This window comes from Microcaecilia unicolor, unplaced genomic scaffold (assembly GCF_901765095.1).
Source record: "Microcaecilia unicolor unplaced genomic scaffold, aMicUni1.1, whole genome shotgun sequence".
NCBI classification, from domain to species: Eukaryota; Metazoa; Chordata; class Amphibia; order Gymnophiona; family Siphonopidae; genus Microcaecilia; species Microcaecilia unicolor.
The window spans coordinates 49,864-56,565 of record NW_021963344.1 but is presented as its reverse complement, the minus strand read 5'-3'; positions in this window follow the sequence as shown (position 1 = coordinate 56,565).

Sequence of the window (6,702 nt, the reverse complement as noted above, 5' to 3'; positions counted from 1 at the left end):
AATGCTTATAACACATTTCTTTGGATTTTCTTCTAAATAAAAAGTTAGGAATCAAAATGCCTCTAGCATGAAACCCTTCTCCAGTTCTTAGATTAAAGGCATATATGTAAAAAGGAAGCTTACACCGTTTATATGGCATTGTCGCATAGGATGTGAAACAAAAAACATATTTAACTAAAAATAGTTTGTATAAGTAAAGGATTAGAATCTTTTTCTGCTGTGCTCATTCTTCCTTTGTAGTTTCTTTCCATGATGTTTTTGAACGTGTTTATTAAAGTTAGCACATCAAAAAGGATCAAAGGGAGAGCTGGTAAGGGCTCAAAAATACCCAAGTGCATTGTGTTGTCTCATTGAGAAGTTATGTAGATTTGAGTAAACAAGTGTAAATTGTTGAGGTTTTAATGAAGATTTTCTACAATCATTTTATCTAAAGTAATTCTATACAATAACATCTGTACAGCAGATGGCCATGATGCAAAACATCAATGCTGCCTTCTCTCTCCATTTCAACAGTACATCTGAAATGTTTTGTCACTGCATTCAGTTTGGTTCAGCAAATAATTCAAGAAGTGCAGCTGCTGCAGATGGTTGCAGTAGCTATGTGATTGTAAAATCAAAGACACGATGAAGTGTCTGCATATACGTTTCAGAAAGTAACATTTTTAGCATTAGCTCACTTCTGTTCAGGAGTATCTCTGTAAAAAAAAAAAAAAAACTTTTTCTTTTTTTTTTGGTTCAATACTTGTCGCTTCTTTTTTTTGTTTCATTTTGAAAACTATAACAAAACGTTAATCAAGCAACACACTTGCACAGAAAAAGTGCTATGAAAAGAAAAGAACTCCAGAAGAAACTACAAAAGAAGAAAACAAAAGATATATCCATGCACTGAAGTAAACAATAATTGGGAAAAAGCCAACAAATAATAAGCATTGAAAAAACAAATCAGGAACTTACAATACCATTTCCAAAAAAAGGTAAAAGGAGGCAGGTTGACAAACCTCTCAAGTCTCCTAAGTAACAAACACTTACATCTGTGGCCTTTAAGACACTTGGGTCACAGAAACTACTGGATGGTTCGCACACAAGAACAAAGTCAACTGTACTGGTTAAAACAAAATATACTTAATAGATTTATATTTTACAATGAATTTTTATGAACATTTGAGAACAAAGAGGGCTCACAACTGAAGCACCCCAAAACATTTAAAAATAAGTCCCTGTGATGTTTCTGAGTCTCTTTAGTAACATCAAGAACACATCCTATAATAGCTTCAGGAGAAATAAATGTTCATGTTTCTAAAATGGCTAACATTAATGGTTTAGAACATGAACATCAGTGTGGTATCACAGGGACATTCACTGATATTTTAGATGCCCATTTTTCTAAAATGGACATTCTTATCGCAAGTAGCTGGAGCACAGACGTCCATTTCACAAAGTATTTTAGAACATGCTCTATGTCAGCAGATCCTGTTCTAAGATACTAACAGAATATGAAGATGTACCAACTTAGATGTCTGAAGTCCTATTTGTACCTCCTGTCTAAAAGCCACTCTGTGTTTCCAGGACTGCTGAGAAAAGCATGTATCTTAATCTAGCTTTTCTGTCAACAAATACAAGCAAATTGTTAGAAACAGAATCTTATTGTACCCGAGTATAAAAGATTGCTATAAATTGTCTTCAGCATTATTTTGAAAAGTAAGGTAATCAAAAAAAATAATACCAGCTGCCAAATTGATTAAGCATTAGAAGAAATGAAATTGCAGTACATTTCTAATGCTTAATGTTAACTTACATGTATGTTTTTTTTCTCATTCTGGGGGATAAAACTGCTTTGTTTAACAAAGCTCGGTGACTAATATTAACATGGATGTGCTACAGAAGCTACATTTGATGCTCAGAGTCAGCAGCTTCAGTAGCAGTACAGAAGGAAAATGCTAAAAGGAGAGAAATGAAATGAAAGGCCAGACTATAACTATGACAACCAAAACATGTCTTATGTCCTTGTATGTTGAGCTTTCCAGCCTGTGACTTAGAAGTATTTTGGAATATATTCAGTTACTGCCAAAAGTGTAATTTCACAGTAAGTATTTATAATTTTTCTAATATACTTAAGGCCCTGTTTACTAAGCTGCACTATAGCACACACTAAACATTAGCATGCGCTAACACTGAAGTAACTGTACACAGAAAGTCAAATACGTTAGCGTTTAACTTTAAAAACGGAGACTATGATAAAATGAGAAGAACGGTAAAAAAAAAACTTAGGGGGGCAACTGAGAGAGTAAAAACTGTACAACAGGCGTGGACACTGTTCAAAAATACCATCCTGGAGGCCCAGGCCATACATATTCCGCGAATTAGAAAAGAAAGACGGAAGTCCAAAAGACACCCGGCCTGGTTGAAAAGTGAGGTGAAGGAAGCTATTAGGGCTAAAAGAAACGCCTTCAGAAAATGGAAGAAGGAACAGTCTGAAAATAACAAGAAACAGCATAAGGAGTGTCAAAGCAAATGCAAGGCGCAGATTAAGAAGGCCAAGAGGGAGTATGAAAAAAAAGATAGCATTACAGGCAAAAAAACATAGTAAAAATGTTTTTCGGTATATTAAAAGCAGGAAGCCGGCAAAAGAATCGGTTGGGCCGCTGGATGACCGAGGGGTAAAAGGGGCGATCAAGGAAGACAAAGACGTAGCGGAGAGACTGAATGAATTCTTTGCTTCGGTCTTCACCGAGGAAGATTTGGGTGGGATACCGGTGTCGGAAATGGTATTTCAAACGGACGAGTCGGAGAAACTTACTGACTTCACGGTAAACCTGGAGGACGTAAATGGGCAGTTCGGCAAACTGAAGAGTAGCAAATCTCCTGGACCGGATGGTATTCATCCTAGAGTACTGATAGAACTGAAAAACGAGCTTGCGGAGCTACTGCTAGTGATATGCAACTTATCCTTAAAATCGAGCGTGGTACCGGAAGATTGGAGGGTGGCCAATGTAACGCCCATTTTTAAAAAAGGCTCCAGGGGAGATCCGGGAAATTATAGATCGGTGAGTCTGACGTCGGTGCCGGGGAAAATGGTAGAGGCTATTATCAAAAACAAAATTACAGAGCACATCCGAGGACATGGATTACTGAGACCAAGTCAGCATGGCTTTTGTGTGGGGAAATCTTGCCTGACCAATTTACTTCAATTCTTTGAAGGAGTGAACAAACATGTGGACAAAGGGGAGTCGGTTGATATTGTGTATCTGGATTTTCAAAAGGCGTTTGACAAGGTACCTCATGAAAGGCTACAGAGGAAATTGGAGGGTCATGGGATAGGAGGAAATGTCCTATTGTGGATTAAAAACTGGTTGAAGGATAGGAAACAGAGAGTGGGGTTAAATGGGCAGTATTCACAATGGAGAAGGTTAGTTAGTGAGGTTCCTCAGGGGTCCGTGCTAGGACCGCTGCTTTTTAATATATTTATAAATGATTTAGAGATGGGAGTAACTAGCGAGGTAATTAAATTTGCTGATGACACAAAGTTATTCAAAGTCGTTAAATCGCGACAGGATTGTGAAAAATTACAAGAGGACCTTACGAGACTGGGAGACTGGGCGGCTAAATGGTAGATGATGTTTAATGTGAGCAAGTGCAAGGTGATGCATGTGGGAAAAAAGAACCCGAATTATAGCTACGTCATGCAAGGTTCCACGTTAGGAGTTACAGACCAAGAAAGGGATCTGGGTGTCGTCGTCGATAACACACTGAAACCTTCTGCTCAGTGTGCTGCTGCGGCTAAGAAAGCAAATAGAATGTTGGGTATTATCAGGAAAGGTATGGAAAACAGGTGTGAGGATGTTATAATGCCGTTGTATCGCTCCATGGTGCGACCGCACCTTGAATATTGTGTTCAATTCTGGTCACCGCATCTCAAGAAAGATATAGTAGAATTGGAAAAGGTGCAGCGAAGGGCGACTAAAATGATAGCGGGGATGGGACGACTTCCCTATGAAGAAAGACTAAGGAGGCTAGGGCTATACAGCTTGGAGAAGAGACGGCTGAGGGGAGACATGATAGAGGTATATAAAATAATGAGTGGAGTGGAACAGGTGGATGTGAAGCGTCTGTTCACGCTTTCCAAAAATACTAGGACTAGGGGGCATGCGATGAAACTACAGTGTAGTAAATTTAAAACAAATCGGAGAAAATTTTTCTTCACCCAACGTGTAATTAAACTCTGGAATTCATTGCCGGAGAAAGTGGTGAAGGCGGTTAGCTTAGCAGAATTTAAAAAGGGGTTGGACGGTTTGCTAAAGGACAAGTCCATAAACCGCTACTAAATGAACTTGGAAAACTCCAAAATTCCAGGAATAACATGTATAGAATGTTTGTACGTTTGGGAAGCTTGCCAGGTGCCCTTGGCCTGGATTGACCGCTGTCGTGGACAGGATGCTGGGCTCGATGGACCCTTGGTCTTTTCCCAGTATGGCATTACTTTTGTACTTATGTACTTATGTACTTATGTAATAGGAATATATGGGTGTTTCTAGTGATAGCATTCGCTAAAAACACTAGTGCACCTTAGTAAACAAGGCCCTTACTGTCATATGTCATGTGGCTTAAATTCACATCATGAGCTTTCAAAAAACACAGTTGCAATGAATTTGAGCCTACTTACATGTCATGTTTTGCCATCAACTCTGCTTACTATAGCAATTCCCACGAAAAGTTTTAATACTGGATAAGCTACTTTGTATATTTGTATGGAAGGGATGGAAGAACAGAATCAGTATGGTACAACTTACTAGGAAGAAGGCACTGGTGGGCAGGTGTTCGAAAGCTCCGCGTTGTTCCAAACAGAGCTCTAAAAATAGCGCTGGAATAGCACGGGGCTTTACCGCCCCTATAATCAGAGATAATAGCATGCAAATTTAAGCACGCTATTATTGCTGATCATAGTGTAAAAGTGCGGGAGGACTGTGCCTGAGCATGTGCTCAGGCATAATTCTCCCGCACTTAGCCCAGACTGGTCAAACACATGGGCTGGAGGTCCATGGGACCACCAGACCCCAAGTACCCCCACCTCGAGCCAAGCAACACAGGGACTGGAGGTCGGTGGACCTTCAGTCCCCCCGACACAAGGTCTCCAGCTCCCCTAACCCCACCTAGCATCCCCTCATATGCAGCCGTGGTGGCCCAGTGGGCCGCAAGTCAAACTCCCCTGGTCCCCTGAAACAGGTTCAGGGGGGCTGGAGATCCAGTGGGTCTCCAGCCCCCCTAACCCCTCCTAGCATCCCCTCAGAAGCAGCCTTTGTGGCCTGGGCTGCAAGTCAATCCCCCCACCCCCGACCTGGTGGTCTAGCGGCCCTTCCCCAGCCCCCTACCTTTGTTGGAGAAGGGAGGTGGCCTCCCTCCTCTTCCATCAGCGCTACCTTGAAAATGGTGGTGCCCAGCGCATCTTGGGATGCACTAGACGGGGCTTCACACCATATAAGGGATGCATTGTGCAGGGCTGGGTGCCGCCATTTTCAAGGTGGCACCAATGGAAGAGGAGGGAGGCCACCTCCCTCCTCCAGTGAAGGTAGGGAGGTGGGGAAGGGCTGCCAGAGCACCAGGTCGGGGAGGATTGAATCGCAGCCCACTGGGCCACCAGGGCTGCATGTGAGGGGGTGCAAGGGGGGTTAGGGGAGCTGGAGACCCACCAGATCTCCAACCCCCCTGAACCTGTGGTGGAGGGGTTGGGGGGGGAGACCCCAGTGTCACTGGAGGAGGGGGGTTTGAGTCGGGGTTCTTGCTCTTGCGGGGAGGGAGAGCGCAGGCTGCTGCATTAGAGGGAATGAAGGGCCTGCTAGCATGCAGATACATGCTGGACAGGGCTCACCATTCCTCCCCGATGGTCTGCAAACCCTAACGTCAGCTCCAAGCTGGCGTAGGGTTTGCTGCGGATAGTGCGCAGATGTTTGGTGCTCCAATGTTTGGCGTGCTGCTCGCCGATCGTTGGGGAAAAATAGGTTTAGTTTGCATTTTCATGCTACTTGTGCTAAGCCCTGTTTTGAATGCATTTGCATGCTAGTTGCGTTTGCGCATTGTTTCATGTGCTCGGGGGCTCTGATCATGGGGCGGTAGCAAATGCAGGTGCTAGTATGGCGCTAACAGCCTTTAGCACCTGTGTTTGCTTCTGATCATCGGCCCATGGGAAAAGAGGGTTACCAAATCTGACAGTTTATTATACAGTGACAATCCTGCACGCTGTTAGAATGCATTACCAGGCTAACTTACAATCACACTGGGTTTGTCTGAAGCAAGCCTGTTAGGCCCCCTACTCAGTGGTTGAATGGGTGACAAGATGGAGCTTAGGTGAGATGAAAGGTTGGGAGATGTGGACAAAGCATGTTCTGCTAAACTGCTGGAAGAGAATTTTAGAATTGGAGGACAGAGCCTCGAGGTTATATCCACACAGCTAACTGCAAGATTTTCAACCTATGACTTCTTTATACATTAGATGAATCCAATTAATTAAGTAGAAGGGCAATCTTGTTAGTGAGGGTAATGTTGACAAATAGAAACGATAAAGCGAATGCTACATACCTGTAGAAGGTATTCTCCGAGGACAGCAGGCTGATTGTTCTCACTGATGGGTGACGTCCACGGCAGCCCCTCCAATCGGAAACTTCACTAGCAAAGTCCTTTGCTAGCCCTCGCGCGCCCGCGCGCACCGCG